Consider the following 21,494-nt stretch of genomic DNA (forward strand, 5'->3'; position numbering starts at 1 on the left):
AGAACAGATTTAATTGCAGTAGTTTACTAACTGAATTTTTACTGTAGCTACACAGAAAATCTCTGTTTTTCATTACGGGAAAAAGTCTGGGTAATAAGCTACAAACTTTTTCAGTTATTTTTATGGCTCTAATGTAGCTGATAAATTATTGCACAAAGTAATTATTGTACTTAATTGTCCAATAATATTGATGTGATGTGTAGATACGTGCTGTGAACCCAGTTTTGACACTAAGCGTGTAACACTCAGTGCTCATGCAAAAGACGAAAACACTGCACTATAGCTGAAAAAGCCAGGAGCCTGGAGCACCTGTTCCTCCAGTAATTGAAGTAATAAGTTAGAATCATCCCCGCTATGTAATTGCTACTACTTAATTGTATGTTTTGTATGTTAATAAATTATAATAATTGTCCAAATCCCTGTTTATTTATATATTTATTTTTTAATAGGCCTACATTTTCCATATCAGGTAACTTAAACATCACAGACACTTGCCCAAAGGAAGCTGAAAAAGCTTAATGTCAAGCCCTGCATAAGTAACAAAGAGATGAGAGTATTAGCAGTCAAATGGCCACCTCAGATGCCATAATGGCTCTCAGAGGAGCCATTATGGGATGGAGAGAGAAATGGCAACAGAGAGGAAGATTGTCATTACTCAACTTGAATTGCAGTTACTGAGGAACATCAATTACACCGACAGAGGGTCAGTCATCTCAATGTAATTCAAATAGGTGGGTAACAGGGGCGAAGTGTTAGCCTATTTCAGACTATCAATGTTAATGAGCTTCACCTCACAAGTGGCTAAATATAAAGAAGCACATTTCAATCTATTCTCCTGAGCTCCTTGTTTTCCCCGTGTTCCAGCCCCATGTGGAAAGCCATTTGCTATTAAGTTTGTGTGTGTGTTTGTGTGTGTGTGTGTGTGTGTGTGTGTGTGTGTGTGTGTGTGTGTGTGTGTGTGTGTGCATTATTCTTGGGGACACTAACCAAAGTAGTGAAGTATGAGAGTGGTTGTGGCAAGAATTTGGAATCCCAAACCAGCTGTTTAATTTGAATACAAAGCACTCTGACTGCCCTTAAAATGCACCATAAAGCTAATTTCTAATCATTAATTCAGTCAATATGGATGTGTCACATTTTATCTTTTGAAAAAAAAGGTCTATGTAAAAGTATCTCATGGTGTTATTTACCAAATGATTGACCTGCATTGCCGTAGAATGGCTGAGGAAAAAAAACCGACCTTATTCACTGAACTGATGGAAATGTAACACTTTAGCAGACCTCCCAACCTACATTTGATTTGAGAAACTCTTGACTTGTGCTTTAAACTAACATCTTTTCATAAACTGAAAGCTGTTGTACACACTTTAAAATTATTATGGAATTTTTTGCTAGCCTGGCTCCGCCCTCCTACGTACTTCCGCTCAATTTAAATTTTTCTTCAGTACTCCGTCTGGGTTTGCGGTATATTCGCGGGTTTTCTCCGGCCAAATCTTTACCAGTCCAATCAGCGAACAGAGGAAGTGGCTGAGAACGGGCGGATTAAGGGGCCCCTAGGCTGCTCTTTATGTGATGTGTTCTTTATGTAAAGAAAGTTTGTCATTCTTGCCAGCGTTGCCAAATACTTATCGGCATCTTTTTTCTTTTATTTGAGCCGCTCGGGTAACCTTGTTTAATTTTCGCGTTTAGACTCGTCTTGCTTCGTCTCTGTTTGAGTTCTCCTGTCACTGTGTGTTTATCTTTCGCGCCGCGCACCGTTATGGACTAGTCCATTTCAATGTGAAAGTAGGGGGTGTATGGAAAAAAATTTGATATTTTTGACTAAAGTGTTTTTTGGCCAGCCCAGAGTCAATTGAAAAAAAACAATGGGCCGCCGATCTATGCCTAACACTTTTATGGGCCGAAAAAAAACAAATAAGTATAATAATAATAATAATAAATTGTCTGGCCAATCCAGGGCCCCTGCACACGTGAGGCCCCTAGGCTGCAGCCTACGTAACCTGTACATTAATCCGCGCCTGGCTGAGAACGATGGTGTTGAGGTTGTGCGCTAGTTTGAGTTGTAGTTCCGTAATGGCGGCTGAGAAAGATGCGAGCGAAGCCATTCGGTCTGTTGTGGCAACGCTGCCGAATATCCAGAAGTTAAATCCCGAGCAAGAGCAATCTTTGCTGAGTTTTGTTGGTGGCCATGATGTTGTGGCCCTGCTCCCCACGGGGTTCGGGAAAGGTTTGGTTTTCCAGCTCGCTGCATCAGTGGTGAAGGAGTTGGTGTTAGCTAACGTTAGCGGTTGGTTATGTCAGATCCAGAGTGGCTCTGGGCAGATCCAATAGTTTTAAACTTCAACAGAGTACCCGCCTTCAAGGAAGTTAACACTTGTCAATGGAGAGTGGCCAGACTCTCTGTACAAATGAAATGTACCAGAGTCTGGTAGGACCAGGCTAATTTTTTTACCCAACGATGCAAAAAATTCCATAATAATTTTAACAAGCTTATTGTAATTTAAGTGGTCTTGAATCTATGGATGCGACATTCATACCCACTTCAGCCTGTGTTTGGTCAGATGAGCAGAGGTGAAAGAAGCCAGGGTTTGAACTTCTCTCACGACACAAATATATCTGCCACTTTTCATGTAAACAACCGAGTGCAACACTGTAAATGTCCGTCAGAAAATGAGTGCATTCATCTCCACCCTCTCTACAACAGCTGGTTTTTCACTTAACACATTAGATTTTCGATGTGGTCTGGCAACACGTAGTAAGAACGAGTGTTTCCTGTCTCAGAAGTTTGCAACAGCGCTAGCTCACAGCAGAAACGTAAAAAAAAAACTGTGCAGAGGTTAATGAGGCTGCATAAGAACTGTCTCCAAAGGTGAAACAATGTAATATCATGGGAGTTCAGCTTCCCAGCAGGAATTTAAATCATACAGTGATTTACTTTCCTTGTCAAGCGGCTTTTAGTCTAATGTTGCTCCTTGGTGCTTAATTTTGGAGATCCATAAGCCTCCAGGTCCTTTCTCTGTGTAATACCCGAGGGACTACTTCTAACTCTAATGGATGTAGTCGCAAAAAAAAAGACTGCTGCAGATCCGCGGTTACCGTCAATGAGTATAACCCTGTAAGTAGCACAGTAGTCTGCAGCAGGTACAGAAATCCCCACATCAATAACAAACCCCAAGACAGACAAGAGGTAGCATGTTTTTGTTTTAAAAATCTGCACTATCATTGCACTGGCGGTGAGAACAAAAGGTTGGCTTTGGATAGATTTTTGTCAGGGCCGCTCCTTAGGGACTATAGGCAAAATCTTTCATCTGTTCATTGGGGAGGCACCCAGTGAGAATCAAGACAAGAGAAAGCTCTCAGTGGAGATGAGGAACAAAGGAAAAGGGGGCTCTTGAAATTGTAGTCAACGCTGTCCAAATTCAGGCGCGTGAACAACCACCACGCAAGGCTTTCAAATCCAAAGTTGGTGCATTTTTGCCAGCTGTATGCCTTTGCATTGGTTCATGTCTGTGCTTGAGTGCCTGTTGTTCATAATGTATGCACGTGGGAGGAAAATCCTCTTTTGATAGCGAATGGATTTGAAAGAACCTTGAATGCCACTCCTCTGTCATCCGCAGAGCAGAAGATCCTTGACATTTTTACATCACTAACATTAAAGTCATCATCATCATCAGAACAAAATGTCAAAGTGGGGAAAGCAACAATCCCTGTAAGACATGTAACCTTTTTGCTGTGCGTGCTAAGCGTTCCCTCCCGAGTCCTCGCCGAGCCTTTTTTTTTCTCGGTCACAGAGGCTCTGTCTTGCAAATTTTCCTGACATTTATTAAACGCGATTAGGTGGGATTTTTGCCATTGGTGCCGAACATACCTCACATAATCACATTATGCATAACACGGTAAACAAGCTTCAATGTTAGACCTGGAGATCAGCGTAGGAAAAGAACTCTGATGCATTTTGATACATTTTTGCCTGATTCGTTTTTTATTTTTTATTTTTTTTGCAGGTAGAGTGACAATAAAGCATGATCAGTCCCTTTTCTCACGTTACGGTGGCCTACAGTAAACAAGTGCGATCTCTCTGAGCTCCATACCTAACGCTGCTGATCTGGAAGTCAAAGAGACACGATATCAAAGACCTACAAGAACTGGGGTGCACCACTGCTTTAAACTTAAAAAGAATTCATAGGCATAAAGTTCAAAGTCAGTGCTGGAAATTTTTTTTTCTGCTCCTCTGTGGGAACCCAACTTTAGACTGCTGCTGCCATTACTAATCAAGGCATGCATAGAGCTTTTTTTTCTCTTTTGTGCCAATTCAAGCTGAATCAAAATAAATCCAATTGAGCCGTCAAATGAGCACAATTGCTTTAGAGCAAAGCGATGTCAGCTTGATCCCTCCGCACACAGGATCGCTAATGACAGATGAATAAAGAAATGCATGAAAAAAAATAAAGTCATTAGTGGAGGTGATGACAGGTTTCCCTTTTTGTTTTACACGCAAGACTAGCAGAGCGTCGCAGCGTGGAGACAAAAGCTTAATTGGCATCCAGATATGTGTATTGGTAGTGTTCCCCCTGTGATCCATATTATTGATAGAGACTGCACGTAGGCCTCGGATGCACAAATCAATGCCCTCCCAGATGGACTAATTAGGATTGGCTTTCTATCCACAAGTTATAGAATGGTATTATCTGACCTTTTGTCATGCAGTACTTCAGTCACAGGTTTTATTCCCACAGCCTCCATGACATGCATATTGTGCTTGTGTGTGTATGTATGTATGAAACGTATAGAGAAAAACAAGTAAATCCAAATGATAAATGTTCTCTAAAATACCGTTAAAAGACTCTAAAATACAAATCATTTCACACATAGTAAACAAACAGCGTTTTTTTCTTAGTAAATGTGGTGCAGTTTTCCTCCATCTTAACAAGTAATTTAACAATTTCAGAATCCAAAAGGTCATGATCATTTCCCATGTTGCCATTACTAATAAACTTTGGAGTTTTTCTCTTGACACATTTCTATAAAATAAACTGGATGCCGTTAATAAAATCATGATTAAAGCAACAGCAGTGATAGGAACGGCACGTAGTCCTAACTTTAGCGTCGGTACATGTGACCGTTGTCACTTTGGTTAAAAGATTGTGTTTTGTAGCTAATGTATAGGGTCACATCCATTTGACCTGCGGAATTCCCTGAGCAAAAGTGTGGCTCTTCATTCAAGCTTTATTTTCAAAAAAAACGATTTCTTCATTTTCTAACATATTTCTAACATTTTACTGATGCATGCTCAGTGTTTCCCACAGATTTGTGGTGCGGGGGGTCGCCCCGTGTCAGTGGAGGGGGGGAATACTTATTTTCCTAACAATCAAGTATCAAAAACTGAGGAGGACACCCTGTTGGATGCTGTCCTCCTCTCATACTCTTTCTTCAATGCCTAACAAATATAGCTCTTTCTCTCCCAGTGACCCTGTCTTTCTGCTTGAGCAGCACTGGTTGAAGCCTGACAATATTGTAAAAATTGTTATTGTAATAACTACTAATTACACTGGTCGGACTGTACAGCTCTGTTTCAGACTGAATGAATGAATGCCTTTATTGTCATTGCATTTACATACAATGAGATTGTAGAGCCACTCTAGTAAGGTGCATCATTATAAAACATACAGTATATGTATGTTTTATAATACGAATACACTGCATGTTTTAAATGGCGTAAAAAAAAGAAAATGTAATAACAAAACGCAATATGTGGCGGCCGGTGTTGATTGTGTCAAATTAGTCTATGTGTGGGAAACACTGATGCTTTTCAGTTAAGTGCTGCAACGTTCAGTTGCTGCATACTAAAAAGTCCCTGTTGACTTTTGGTTTCAAACGGGACACAAACATCGGTCTATCCGGTCAAAGTCCTGTCCACCACCCCAACATTCCTAAGGTGAGTTACTCTCTTTTAAAGATCTGTTGTTGTTGTGGCATTCAGGGCCTTTATTTGATAGGACAGCTTAGACACGAAAAGGGGAGAGAGAGGGGAAACGACATGCAGCAAAGGGCCGCAGGTCAAAATTGAACCCGTTGCGGCAAAGAAAAAAAAACTAAGAAAAAGGCCACAAAGACGTCGAAAAAAGTGTCCAAAAAAACATTGAAAAAGGCGACAAAACATCGAGAAAAGACAACGTTGCTATGGGCGCATGCTCTACCATGTGAGCTACCCACGCACCCCCAGAGTTATTCACACACTTAAAGCTGCAACTCAATATTTGTATTTAAACATGGCTAAAATAGCTGTGTAATGTGCAAACCATTGTCAGTCTTAACCCAGAGAGAAATATGAACCCCTCAGCTCTACACAGCGTTTTAATTTATTCCAGCTCATTGTTTTGGTCTTGCAGGTGCATTCAGTGTATGCCCTGATGACCAGCACAGGCAGAGAAGACTGCTAACAAGTAAACATGGATGTAACAATTCTGAATTTTAAAGTACTTAAAAAATCTGCTTTGCAAATGTTTTATGACTACAGTAGAGAAATGCATTTAACACATTAGTTAGAACTCAAGGATTCATACAATGCATTTTTGGTTTAAGTTTAACTTACTTTAGTACTTTCTGGGTTTTTTTACAAGAAAAATCCACAGGGCCCCTTTTAAAGCAACATAAGTTCAAGGGTGTAACTTTTGGTTTCAATATTTGGGGATGGGGGGGTTAGATCTCCACTTTTAATCAACATTTTTATTTTGAGCATACCAAAACACTTCCTTTCCTGCATTTTGATGAATTTTTCTGCAACAATTCAGCCTGTTCTCATTAACCATTCATTCTAAAAGCTATGAAAAGTTAAGTACTGTAATTCGTAAGCATTCCACGTTTTTTTTTTTTTTTTTTTTTTGCTGTTTGCACCACATTGACGGCCGCTGTATAAGAATAAAAACACAGGACTTTCCCGCCAGGGAGCGGAGTTTGCTTCCTGGAGAAAATATAGACTTCCCCCCCCCAGGAAATAAGTGTTCCTTTGGAGTGTATTAATCCAAACCACAATTTTTTCTTCATTTTGGTGCCTAATCTTCACTTTCGTTGCGGCAAAACGCTTATATTCGTTGGACTAAATGTAACCACAATATCCGCCGAAACGAGCGTCAGCTTGCTGTGCTCTGTACCCGGCTCAAAGTCACCCATTTTCGACTAAACACATCTACTAACTGCCGCTGATACAGCCGAGCTGTGATGGAGGTCCGTAGCCAGCATCGCGATGCTCTCGGCTTTAACAACTAGCAACTGCCGCTCCGCGTCATGGAGCTCGTAGCCAGCAGGCGTCACGTGACCACGCAGAGTCACATGACCAGCCGGTGTTGTCCTAATTTCGTAGGATATCATGCATTTTGGTGTGCATACATACTGTACTGTATCATACGGACCCGTTCGTGAGAATGCGTTGAATAATTAGTGCCTTTTCTGCATCAAGTTATGGTGCAAATGTCTTTACTTATGTAGCAAGCAAATTATTATAGGTTTTTGGGGTGGTTGCACCGGCCAGTTTTGATTATTTTAAATTACGCCAATGGGTTCACATTTTCCAATTTACAAGTGTCATCTTGTGCCTGTGCAAAAAAGGACGAAATCAGTGATGAAGATGAAGGCTGATTTAGTGTCAGCTGAGACCACGTTTCACAACCTGTCTCCTACCAGCAGTCACTAGTTTCTTTTAACAATGGCCGTGACCATTCCATAACCTCAATTCAAATTGTTTTAGTTGTCTAAACTTACAAACCTCAACCAGCTGGCAGACAATGCTCATATGAATTGTTCATGTAATGGTCAAAGGGATCGTTTTTAAAGGCACACCGAAAAACTTCCTATTTTATCATTTAGTTACATTATATGACGACTTGTTAAAGTAACTTCTATAATGCAAATTGCATATCATAATGTCTGTACAGTATTAGCACATGCTTATTTGACCAATAAATACATGTTTATAATAATATATAATAAGACCATTCTGTTTTTTCCAGACATAGACTGTACATTAAATGACTATCAAAATCTTCATGCCTAAAGTGATTACAAAACAAGTAATGATTTTTTTTTTTTTTTGCACATAAATACAAAACCAGACTCGTGGCCACACAGTCTCCTCAACAGTATCTCTTTCAATCAACACAGCAGGTGACGACGTTGTTTACTTTCAGCACATGCCCGCCTCCAAGCAGTGTCAGTGTGTATCCTATATATAAAATACGCTTGATTTTATTTATTTTTTTCTGTTTGCCACAGAGACAACCCACACAGCCCCATGAATATATTCCATTTGATATTCTCTGTGCTGCTTGATCTTGATCCTCTGCCTGTTTTCCTGTGCCATGAATATATTACAAGGGTACAAAAGAAAATAATTTTATTTGGGGGGCTTATTTGGCTGCATGGCAAGGGAGGGGAGGATAAGGAAGGCCACGGTATTATCAAACAGTACTTTTCATAAGTAGTTTTCTGGGAAAAAAGTGAAAGTAGGACACAGTTTTATCATTTTGTCCCAAAGCTGGCAGCTGTGACAGTAGTTACCAGTAGTTATCAAGCCACTGGCAACTCAATATATTGTACATAACATTCTGGCAAATTCTCACTGCTGTTTGCACACCGCCAACTCCCACAGGAAGAAGGTATCGTCTTTGATCGCATGTTCGGGAGGAGGTGTATGAGGTATTTGTGTAAACATTCCATTTAAGCTCCCATGTGCCAATTCAGAAACCCCTCAAACACAGAAACACATTATGTAAAAATAGAGTTTTCCCCATTCCTGCCCACAGCTTTACGCTAATCCTATCAAAGGGAGTGTGACAGAGGATGTTTTCACAGTGACTGAGACCATCTCCACACAGAGGCTGGGTACAGTAGCTCGGAGGGACAGTAAGGAGTTACTCCTCGCGTTTACATGCACAGCAGTAACCGGGGTATGGTCTTACCCCGGATAATTGAATAACCGGGTTAGGACAGTTCTCCCCGCATACATGAGCAGGGAACAATGGGAAGAATGACGGGCGTAACTCTACCTCCAGTACAGGAGGTGGCACTCTGCCAACGCACAGCTGGCTTTTTTTATTCGGTTGACCTATGTCAAAATTACTTCGATCGGCCACTAAATTAGTAAAATGTAACAATTTAGTGTTTCATTTACACATTCTTGTCACAGCGTAGGAACGCACAGTGCTCTCGCCAGACGACTGACAACTTGTTTGGCTCATTAGGTCTGTAACAAGTGTGGCCCAGTGTCGGGTGGAATTAGCAAGCTACCTTCGTTAGCTAACTAATGGCCGTTTTACAGTAGCCGCAGCCAAGCTGGCGTGCGCTATCGTGACGGCAACATGATGTAGATCTTGCCAGCGCACCCCAGATTTATAGAGCAGAGGTCGCGCACCACTCTTTATTTTAATTTTTTCTTTCAGCAGCTTGCGACAAAGCGGAAACAAGAAGCATGAACGAGCTCCTGGGCAACCGAATGCCAGGACTCTCAGAGTGACTGCAAGTCTCTCCTGTAAACTTACTGGGTTAAGAGGAGTTGTTTTATGGTGAATGAAAGGCTTGATCCGACCAAGTAAGTCATCGAATTAAATTGAAGCATTGACGTCAATGCTGCTGCCAGCTCTGCCGTTGTTTGTCTTTTTCTTCTTCTTCTTCTAGTCCGTAGAAAGAGCAACGTCGGTAGCCTTTCCTTATTAGCGCCACCTCTGTTCAGGAGAAGACTGCAACTAGTGTCGCGACCACCAGCACGGGTATAAATAGTTATGCCGATTCCACGACGTCACATTTGCGCGCGCCAGCTCGATTGGTTGGGGTTAGGCATTGGCCTTGAGTGGTTAAGGTTAGGATAGCCGATTGGTCAGGGGATAGGACCTGTACAAATCGGGTTACGTTACCTTGCGTAATCATGGATGCATGGCCAATAAATGCTATTGAAGGGCGGGTCTTGGCGTGGCCATATGGGCAGTTGGAGCATGCGCAAACGCTTAAACCGATTATACTCCGGTTAAACATGCAGGAATACCCCAGTTACTGAAGGAGTTCTCTCTATTAACCGGGTTATGAGAACTCTGATTTTAACTACGGTAAGGTGTTTAACATTAACATAGTTTGAAGTCATAGGGATGTGCTAATAATCCAGAAAAACTAAAATCTGTATTTTATGGAATATAAGAAAAAATTGAACAGATTAAAAACATCTGTGTTTTCTTTTTTTTCTTCTTTTTTTACAAAATTAAATTACAAAAATTTACAAAATCTTTGTTGAATTCTTTTTTGGAATATGTTGATCCCACTTTATGGTCATTTTGGAAGTGTGTGTATGTGTTATCTATAAGGTGGGGTTGTATGAGCAATACTAAACTAAACAGAACAGAAACAACAGACAACATTACAACAAACTAACAAACAGAAACTAAAGAGACAAATGAGATGAATTGCCAAGTGGGTGATGAGAAGTTCCCATGTGGGCGGATGGAAAAGCCATAAAGTAACTTCCTCACTCTAAAACATAATCTGCTGATAATAAAGTCAGGGATTGATGCTATCACTTGGCACAATTTCACTTCACTCCACAGACAGACAGACAGACAGCTGAAGAAAACCGTTCTCTAAAAATTGTTACAAAAGAGTTGTTAATCTGTAATGCAAGAGTGGTATCTCCACTTCTTTAACAGCAACCAGGAAATCTTTTCGGAAACATTGTCTCAGAATTAGACAAATATGTTTGATTGCCAGTCTTTGATGTTTCATTTTTTCGTTTTTCTGCATGCTTTATGAATGCTTCTCCATCAGGGCTAGCTGTCCTGCACTGTCTTCAAATTAGCATGTGACCCAGAGATGCATATTCAGGTTCATCATTATGATTTGCCAATAAAGCAGTCACCATGGTTACAACTCTGCAGCAGCTAGTGGCTATTCATCTTGTTGGCAACGCTGTTTAATTTAACCCCTCGTTTAGCAGAGAGCTTTCTGAGCGCAATCCATCACTGTTACAGTACAGATGACACCGTGACGTGATTTCTCATCAATATCATACATGAGAACTGCTGAGCCATTAAAGGAGATACCACAGCAGAAGGGGTGGGGGGGGGAGGTTGTGAGGAGGAGAGGAAGAGGCTTTATCTTTTAAAAAAAGGCTCCATTTCAGGCGTTGATAACGTGCTTTTGACTTTCAGAACTCGGGGCCGAAAAATCCTGCAAAACTCCTCTAACTTAAAAAAAATCACAATAGTCTAACTTCCATTTTTTTTCTTTTCGGTTTAATATAGAACAAATCCTGTCAGTCTGTGTAGTCACAAAATTATCTTTTGTCTCGTGTACATTTTTTTACCACAAGGAAGTCATTTGGGCTTACTTTCTGAGATATGAAGGGTTTTTGTTTTTCCTTCAAGCGATGTGAAATAAGTCGGACACTTTTCATCTTCTCACGCTCTCGACTCTTTTTATCTGTCACATCTCCACTTATGCAAACCGCAGGAAAAAGGCTTTTACCACTGTCGAAGAGGAATGGCACATAGTCCTAATTTTAGCGTCTGTACATGTGACCGTTGTCACTTTGGTTAAAAGATTGTGTTTTGTAGCTAATGTATAGGGTCACATCCATTTGATCTACGGAGTTTCCTGAGCAAAAGTGTGGCTCCTTATTCAAGCTTTATTTTCAAAAAAACATTTCTTAATTTTCTAACATATAGTTGACCGTTTTCTGAAGCATGCTTTTCAGTTAAGTGCTGCAACGTTCAGTTGCTGCATACTAAACTGAAAAAGTCCCCAAACGGGACACAAACATCGGTCTATCTGGTCCAAGTCCTGTTTGTCTGACCCATCCACCACCCCAACATTCATAAGGTGAGTTACGCTCTTTAAAGATCTTTTGTTGTTGTGGCATTCAGGGCCTTTATTTGACAGGACAGCTTAGACACGAAAAGGGGAGAGAGAGGGGAAACGACATGCAGCAAAGGGCCGCAGGTCAAAATTGAACCCGCTGCCGCTGCGGTGAGGACTGAGCCTCTGTATATGGGACCCAGGCGAGGGGGGAGCTTTGGGTTCAACACTGGGGGCGTTGAGAGCTCCAACTATCTAGGGAGGACCCGGGACATGTCTGCGTGTAATTCAAAGAAGCAACAAAAAAATTGGGAAGAACCCAGAGTTTTGTTCTTTTTATTAAATTATAATGTATAAGGTAACATCCATTTAATAGCTATATATTAAGTTTTACATACTTACTTACTTACTGTCGCTCTTGATACTATGTCGTCTTACAGTGCCGCGGTCGAGCAGTTGCTCTGACTGGATGGCGGACCCAGCTCACCTATAGATGATACCGACCTACTGACACTAGGAGGTAGAGTAGGGCCATACTGCCTCATATCGATGTATTGTAGTGATAAACAACTGATAACGCCCATTCAATCGGCTGATAACATTTAAAGCCGTTGCTGAGTGACTCATGTGAAAATATAAACTTGAGTTGAGGAATTTGTTGAACTATAGAGACTTTTTATTTAATTTAATTTATTTATTATTTGAAATCCTACGAGGTACAAGTTCAGTGAAATGTAATCCTAACAGCTGCTCCTATTTGTGCATAAGTCATCATGAAGCAGAATGTGGCCGTCAGATAGGCACAGAGAAGAAGAGCCACGCGGTTGAATGGCACCAGCACTTCAGGATCCAGCCAAGTCCCTGTAGTAACTCTGTCATGTTTTCCACTTTTGACAGGAAACTGGTTACTGTATGGCACAATAACTATGTCATGTTTTCCATTTTTGACAGGAAACTGGTTACCATATGGCACAATAACTGACTCAACAATGCATTGACTTTGCAAATGCAATAATGATCTGTGTCGTGGCTCTGTAAGAAACTCATTTGTCTGTTGTTTTTTTTCCTTTCTTTTCTTTCAGTGTGCCAGCTGGCAAAGTTACCGATGAAGCAGAGGAGGAGGAGGCCTGACAGCTCAGCTGGTATCAGTGTTTTTTTTTTAAAGTGCAATGCAAGTGCTTAAAGACATTCAGTGCTGCTTCTGCCTCTGCTGGGACATCAAGTCATCACGACGGCATCTCTGTTTCTCTTTGTCTTGACACATTCAATAACTCATAAACACACGATAGAGTTGTCATATTGCACCACAGGTTCCCCAAACACAAAGTTCTGAAAGTGATACCGGCAAATATTCACAACACATACTTTTGGAATAAATTAATACACATCACAAATGATCACACATTGCCTAATTACACAACGCACTAATCTAACCCATTGGTGCCAAACACATTCTGCTGTTAATATAATGACTGTTTTGCCCCCCAACACTTCTACGAAGTGACCTGAATACTGAGGCTTTCATTAATGCAGCGTTGTGTCACACATAGAACTGAGAAAATAAATGTGACCTCAAAAGGAGACTTATTCAATCTTTATGCAAAATATGCTAAAGGAAATTAGATGAGCTTTCAGTGAAATCTATGCGAACATGCTTGTAGACACAAATACTGTAATCGCACAATGACATCAACCACAGGCAATTGCTGAAAATCTCCAGATTTATCACATCTCACATCACTGTGGATGTTTAAAAAATGTTTTATTTCAAAATGCAATTTCTTTTACTGTTAAAAAGCTATACTGTAAATTTCCCACCATGAAACTTTTCTATCTTAAGACCTTACAGTAAGTGTGAGCAGACAGGCTGCAAAGTGAAATCTTTAGCACCTCATCCACTTGAATTAGAAATAATTCAATCTCCTTGTCTGAGGCTGTTATTCATTTTCCTCTCTCAAGTCAATCAATACGCTGTATTTCAAAGCTTCCATCCCTGTCTTGATTTAATCTTAAATTGCACAGCACCACATCTTCTCGGTGAGCAGAATCAATCCTGGGAATTTCTAACAAATGTTGGACAGCAGTTGCCAGTGAGGACCGATGTGATTATGACTTTAAACTTGTTTGCTCTTTTATGATTTCAGAAGTCACCACACTCTCACATTTATGTCTGACCTGTATTGTACTGTCTGGCAGACAGTGTCTCAATGCATCTAACAGAATTTGAAGAAGAGCATAAGACTATTTGAAAGGTAATATCAACTACTTTTTAATGTTACATGCACCTAACCAATATTCTATGTTTGACTTCTAACCCAAAGATAAACCTGTTAACAGTATTAATTTAAAGGTGTACTCCAACAGTCTTCCACTAGCCCTGATGATTGTCTTAAATTGCGCAGCTTTTTTTGTCCAAAATGTGCGCCGCTTGTTACACTTCCACTGCGACTCCAGACATATTTCGTACATTTTGGTTGCCCACCTTTTTATGGAGGTTTTTTAACATTAATATGCGTTCCCCCAGCCTGTCTATGGTCCCCCAGTGGCTAGAAATGGTGATAGGTGTAAACCGAGCCCTGGGTATCCTGCTCTGCCTTTGAGAAAATGAAAGCTCAGATGGGCCGATCTGGAATCTTCTCCTTATGAGGTCATAAGGAGCAAGGTTACCTCCCCTTTCTCTGCTTTGCCCGCCCAGAAAATTTGGCCCACCCATGAGAGAGAGAGAGACATCATGGCTTTCAAATGAGCAAAGTGGCAGTTGGTCAAGGCCACACCCCCACCCTCCACCTTGCCCCCCCTCTCTCCTCCTCAGTAGCAACAGACACAGAAATGGCACATCCTAAGGAAAGCTCATTGTGGGACTGGCTCTAGTGGCTGTAATTCTGCACCAAGGCTGAATTTCGGGAAAGAGACTTCAGATACAGTATTAGGGGACCACTAAGGTCTATATAAAAGAGACTTCAGCTACAGTATTAGGGGACCACTAAGGTCTATATAAAAGAGACTTCACATACAGTATTAGGGGACCACTTAGGTCTATATAAAAGAGACTTCAGATACAGTATTAGGGGACCACTAATGTCTATATAAAAGATACTTTAGATACAGTATTAGGGGACCACTAAGGTCTATATAAAAGAGACTTCACATACAGTATTAGGGGACCACTTAGGTCTATATAAAAGAGACTTCAGATACAGTATTAGGGGACCACTAAGGTCTATATAAAAGAGACTTCAGATACAGTATTAGGGGACCACTAAGGTCTATATAAAAGAGACTTCAGATACAGTATTAGGGGACCACTAAGGTCTATATAAAAGAGACTTCAGATACAGTATTAGGGGACCACTAAGGCCTATATAAAAGCATCCAAAGAGCACCATGTCATGGCCTTTAAAACACTCCCATGGAACCTGCATTTCCTCGGGGGAAGTCTTCTTTTCTGCGGGAAGCGAACTCCGCTCCCTGGCTTGAAAGTCCCGCGTGTTAACGCCCACCTATCACCCCGACCCCCCTGCCTACGCGGCCCGCCGCATTTTTAAACAGCAGCAGTCAATGTGGTTCGCCCAGCAAAAAACCAACTTGGAAATCATATGAGTTACAGTGCTTATCTTTTCGTAGCTTTTCAAAACGTATGGTTCATGAGAACAGCCTGAGAAAGTAGGTATTCAGTACAATATAAAGTACAAAAGCAAAGCATACTGTGAGATGTAACATTCAAATCCAGAGACAGATGAAGATTGCAGCCCATCCATCCTCATGTCATACCACTCTGTCAACCGCTCAAGTGTGAAAGTGGTTATCACCAATAATGTGCCTATGTGTGTTGACAATTCACAAGATGTTCCTTTGATGGAAATGAAAAGGCTGACTGATCTGAAGTAATAACTAGCCTTCTGCAGGAACGCTGCAGATTGATGCTGCTGATATCGGTGTGTCATGGAGTGGAAAAGCAAATTATGACTCTCAGCATTTTGGCTGAAATTGGGGAATCTGCACTTGAACATGATTGCTAGATAATGACAGGACCACAGTTGGAAAGGAGATACAGTTGTTAGCATTCCTGTTAACAACTTCACGTGTTAACAGCTTCACTCTTATGTGCTCCTGAAAACATTTCTTCTGTTATCTGTGGCATTGATTGAACTATGCTACAACCGGGTTTCTCCTCATTTTTAAATGCTGTTGCATTAACGTGTCTTGGATTCATGATAGAAGAACATAGAGATTGTGTCTGCACAAGTAAAAATTTGCGAAACAGCTCGGACAGTAAAATAGGATCTTTTTATGTGAACTACAGGGCCCTTGAATTATTTCCTTCACTGCCAGAGAACAATTTTACTCATTGATCTACTCCAATGAGGACCTAAACAACAGAATATGTTGCTGTCGAACAAAAAAATCTCGTTTTATGCGCAACTTCTATACTTTCTTAAGTTGCTTGAAAAAAATACCTCAACCATAGATGGCATTTTTTGGTTTGACATGAAAATTTGCCAAGAAGAGTGATTGACTGAGCGTCTACAGTATATAATGGTTTGTGGTTATTAACAGTGTTTTTTTTAAACTTTTGTTCATGATCAATGCTATAGCGATGTTGTTCTAGGGATGACAGTGTCCCTCTGTTGGTGGCTCCACCACTTTGGTCCTCACTGAAATACCTAAAAACTTTTTAATGGGTTGCAGTGAATTTTGGTTAAATGCCTGGTAACTGGCCGTTGTATTATCTAAACCAGATATCTTCAACAGGAGGTCTGCGACCCCTTGGGGGTCCTTAAAATCACTGCAGGGCTGACGCCAGATTTTTGTTTTGAAATTTTTTTTTAACCCCCAAAATTAAAATATGTCTGCAAATATACATTAACAGGAATCCAACATTCAAGTAAAAACAACCACAACAACCTCAACAACACTGATGAGATGCTTACTAGCCTATAGTTAAGGTAGACTATGGTAGTCTTGCATTTTCAGACCTTCCTCCACAGCACTGCGGAGGAGGGTCTGGCTAGTCCACACGGCATTCCCTGGATGGGAGAAAATGTGCTCTGGTTTATTGGCATTTCTTTAAACCAATAACAATCATCATGGGTGGCGCTAAGCACCGAACGGAGCCCCGGTGCCGCTGCAAAATAGCCTCGGAAAGAAACTTATTTTGGTGGAACTTGTGTACGTCGTGCAACAGAAAACTCCGATTGGACAGATAGTCTAGCTAGCTGTCTGGATTTACCCTGCAGAGATCTGAGGAGCAGTTAACCATAGTCCTCATAAATTGAGAGTTTAAAATTCCAACACAAAGAAAGCAGAAGGTAACGGACATCCGGCCGAAAAGAGTAACATCCGGCCGAAAAGAGTGACATCCGGCCGAAAAGAGTGACATCCGGCGGAATTTCCGGCGGCAACGGAGCAATCCCGAAGTGGAACGTCGTGGATGTAGACTACCTCTAGGGTAGCCGTCCACAGAAACACACAGAGGTTAAGGTTTAGCACTGTGCCTTCCACATGTATGTTTGACATTTACACATGATGATATTTGAATATGTAAATTGTAGGGCACCATTGATAGGTATGTGTAAAGACTTTAGGCAATCCTACATGTTATTGTAGGCCCCATTATGCAACTCAATTGTATACAGTATATGAGGTATACAGTATATATGAGGTACGAGTCCCTGCTCGTCTCTCTTTCAGTTTAGGTGTCCTTGGCCCAAAAAAAATTTGAAAACCCCTAATCTAAAGTTGCATGGGATAAGAGTCTATAACACAGCCCTGCTCTGTTAACAGAAGACAGCAGCTGATCCAGTTCAAAGTTGTCCACTGTGTTCACTCCTCTAAATCCAGATTGCATAAGATGTACCATTCTGTCTCACCCCTGTGTGACAGATGTCAAGTGACAGAGGGAACAGTGTCTCACCCTCTCTGGCTCTGCCCTCTTACTGGATTCTGGCCCCAAATTTTGGAAGCTGGACTTGCCGTCTTCGGCTGCCCACAATCCACTCTGTGCTTTCCTGCAGCCATGCGACAGTCCTTGATGCTGGGGATGACTGTCGCCAAAAGACTCATTTTGAAGGAATGGAAATCATCCTCTCCCCCTTCCTTCCTGAGATGGATGGCTGACATGACTTCAGTCATACAGATGGAAAGATTCAGATTATCGAGAACCAACTCAATTAAAAAATCTTGCCTATCTGGAACCCATTTCTTGCTTACCTAGACGAGACCGGGGGGAGGATAAGTAACTCACCCAGCTACTTTTTCATGGCCATTGCTTGAAATCTAATGCAAAGCACTCTCCACTAGAAGCATTTTACTATTATTTAATTTTAATTGTATATTTTTTTCTTTTCTTCTGCACGTCTGAGTTAACCTGTTACTTGACTGTTTTTGATGATTTGTCTTCTTTGTTTCAATAAATGCCTTACAATAAAATACATATAAAACAGAAGAAGACACAAGTCTCACCGTTGAAGACTGTAGTTGTACTGTGTATAACAGTTCCTACAAAAATGAAGGCAAAATTAAAATAATGCCCTTGAACCTGATCATCATTTATTGGACCCCTGAATCGTTACTGAAACCAAAGTGAATCGGCTGCATGCCTAACGACAACCATCGGCGGCACACATAATGACGAGCAAAAAGAAGTTTTGCTGCAAACCAACTGTTCCCTCATTGGAAATAGCTGTCAAACAGCTTTTCCACCTGAGAGAAAGGGGACGTCTCCTCTCGCATGCTGGGGCCCAAGATCAAAATAAGATCACGCAGCTCATTTCCATATGTTATGGTAGAGGGGTTTTGGGTTTCAAACCTTCCCTTCTCAGCCAGTCTTCCACAGACACAGCTTCAAATACTCATTTATGAGAATTTGATACTGCTACAGATTAGATTTCCTACCACCATGGAGAGATATCAGGCAGACATTATTTGTAATTCTCAGGAATCGTCCGTTACACAAATAGTACTTTGCAGTGACATATTTCACAGACTGTAGCAAAGTATAATCCTCCTTAGGAATGTGGGATAACCTAAAAAGCAAGCAACCATTCAAATTTTAATTATGCTGTTGCACTTCTTGTTTACAAGATGAATGCATATCAGTCACACATGGTAGGTGTTCTGAAGCACTGTTCATAAAACGGCATGCCATTGTTGTTTTGTTATGCACTCATGAAGACTTGGTGCAACATCTCTCACTAGGAAACTAATTATACAAAATGGAAATGCAACAATAAACTAAACTGTCAGGAGGTAGCTTAATGAGAGTATTTCTCAAGCTTTATTTGTCTGAGAGGTTCAGTTTACAGGTATTGAATTTTAAAGAATCTAGCTATTTTGAGAAACAATTTTGATGTACTTGAGTGAACTTTTCTTCCCCACAGAAAACCAACTGTGTGGAAATCATCAATAACGTTGGATACCTGGAACGGACAAATCCATTATTCTTAAAGTCACATAATCTGAAGTTCATTGATCTGGTTAAATTTAAGACCGCACAAATCATGTTCAAAGCAAGAAATAATTTACTTCCGGGAAATTTACAAAAAAAATGTTCTGGAAAGGCAGGGTGGGTATAATCTAAGAGGAGAACTAAACTTAAAAAAAAACTCAAAATGAGAACAACTCAAAAAAGTATGTGCATCACGATCTGTGGGGTGAGTGTGTGGAATGGTTTGGACCAGGTGCTAAAACATTGTACAAACATAATTTATGAAAACACTATTAAGAGGAAATGAGAATAAGGACGGGTTAGTATATTGATGGTACTGGGGTGGGTAATTAGGGTAAAGGGCTGTTTGGTGCAAAATGTTAAAAATGTTTGGTATGTGGTTGAAATTATGTTTTTTCTGTATATCTCTTATCTTGCTATACAAAATTTATGATATATACAGGAACTATTTACAGTTGAACGAGGGGTGGGAAAAATAACAAGCTTTGGCTTCATCCCGCTCCTTTTTGGACAGATTGAACATATTATTTGTAACACTTCATAGATATTGTTTTTCCTTTTGGTGTGTTATTTTTTGTTTGAAACAAAAATAATAAAGATTAACGGTCCCATGGCATGAAAATTTCACTTTATGAGATTTTTTAACATTAATATGAGTTCCCCCAGCCTGTCTATGGTCCCCCAGTAGCTAGAAATGGTGATAGGTGTAAACCGAGCCCTGGGTATCCTGCTCTGCCTTTGAGAAAATAAAAGCTCAGATGGGCTGATCTGGAATCTTCTCCTTATGAGGTCATAAGGAGCAAGGTTACCTCCCCTTTCTCTGCTTTGCCCGCCCAGAAAATTTGGCCCACCCATGAGAGAGAGAGACATCATGGCTACAGACACAGAAATGGCACATACTAAGGAAAGCTCATTGTCAGACTGGCCCTAGTGGTTGTAATTCTGCACCAAGGCTGAATTTCGGGAAAGAGACTTCAGATACAGTATTAGGGGACCACTAAGGCCTATATAAAAGAGACTTCAGATACAGTATTAGGGGACCACTAAGGTCTATATAAAAGAGACTTCAGATACAGTATTAGGGGACCACTAAGGTCTATATAAAAGAGACTTCAGATACAGTATTAGGGGACCACTAAGGTCTATATAAAAGCATCCAAAGAACACCATGTCATGGGACCTTTAAAGACATTATCTTACACCATTGTGTATTTGAAAAGGAATCATGATAACTTAATAATTTGGTATTGTTTTGTTAAGGATAAACCATTCAACACACGCAAACAAAAAGCAAAGCAAACTCGATTTCGGGCAAACAGCCATCCATGTAGACGTGATGTGCAATATGAAACCTGCTGTCCGTAGAGCGTTTGAGGGTTAATTGGAATGTGATGTGTTGCTGAGCTGCCAGAGGTGTGTTAGCAGGCAGGACGGCGGGCACCAGATGTGGACTGGGATTGGCCCAGCAGCTGCTCTAATCCCTAAATCTATGGGATGACCTTTTCCTCCTCTGCACTCATTTTCAAAGTCAAAATCCAACTCAAAACACAACTCGTTCTGCTGAATTGCAGTTCATCATTGAGTAACTCTGCTGACATTCTTTTTCTTTTAAGCCATGATTTTCTTTCTCTCTCACATGTTATGCCTTTAATTTCCTACTTTAAACAGGTAATTCATGATCACTGTTGCATCGTATTCCTCATTCAGGGCCTGAAGTAAAACAATTTTTTTTTATTTTCTGTGCATGAATTGAGTCTGATTATTGCTTAAAAGCTGAAATGTTCTGCATACCTTATTGTTGTGGGTAAACATGCATTTGCTAATTTGATGAATTGATTTGACACTACTTCAAGGTATCAAGATGCTATCTAACAGCTAATAACTATTGAATAGTAAATGTGAGTTTAGCAACATTTCAACAGCAAGACGTTATGGATTTCAGCTTTAAAGCTGCGGTAGGTAACTTTAAAGTAATACAGAGGAATTATTGCATTTGGTGACCCAAGTCAACCACAATAAAATCCCCAAATCTCAGAAACGCGTTCCTCTGCTTTTAGTATTTCATAGTAAAACGGGTGAAATCTATCCGAATAATGCGAGTGAATCTGAAGCTAAAAGGCCTGTATCACTCCTTGTTGTGGTTTACATTTGTAAGGATTCTCTCTCTGGTTATCCTATTATGTGATTGAATGTTATTGAAGTGGTGTGTTCATGG

General features: G+C 40.6%; 1 long non-coding RNA gene across 1 annotated transcript in view; it reads left to right on the forward strand.

The window, feature by feature from the left end:
- The window catches only part of LOC114549456 (uncharacterized), a 57,478-nt gene extending 39,297 nt beyond the window's left edge, over nt 1–18,181 (forward strand). Inside the window, exons 2-4 of the long non-coding RNA XR_003691550.1 lie at nt 12,915–12,974; nt 13,977–14,084; nt 17,716–18,181. This is a non-coding gene — a long non-coding RNA (uncharacterized LOC114549456). The remainder of the gene's footprint in view (nt 1–12,914; nt 12,975–13,976; nt 14,085–17,715) is intronic.
- Nucleotides 18,182–21,494: the final 3,313 nt, after the last annotated feature.

This window comes from Perca flavescens, chromosome 22 (genome assembly GCF_004354835.1).
Source record: "Perca flavescens isolate YP-PL-M2 chromosome 22, PFLA_1.0, whole genome shotgun sequence".
NCBI lineage: Eukaryota > Metazoa > Chordata > Actinopteri > Perciformes > Percidae > Perca > Perca flavescens.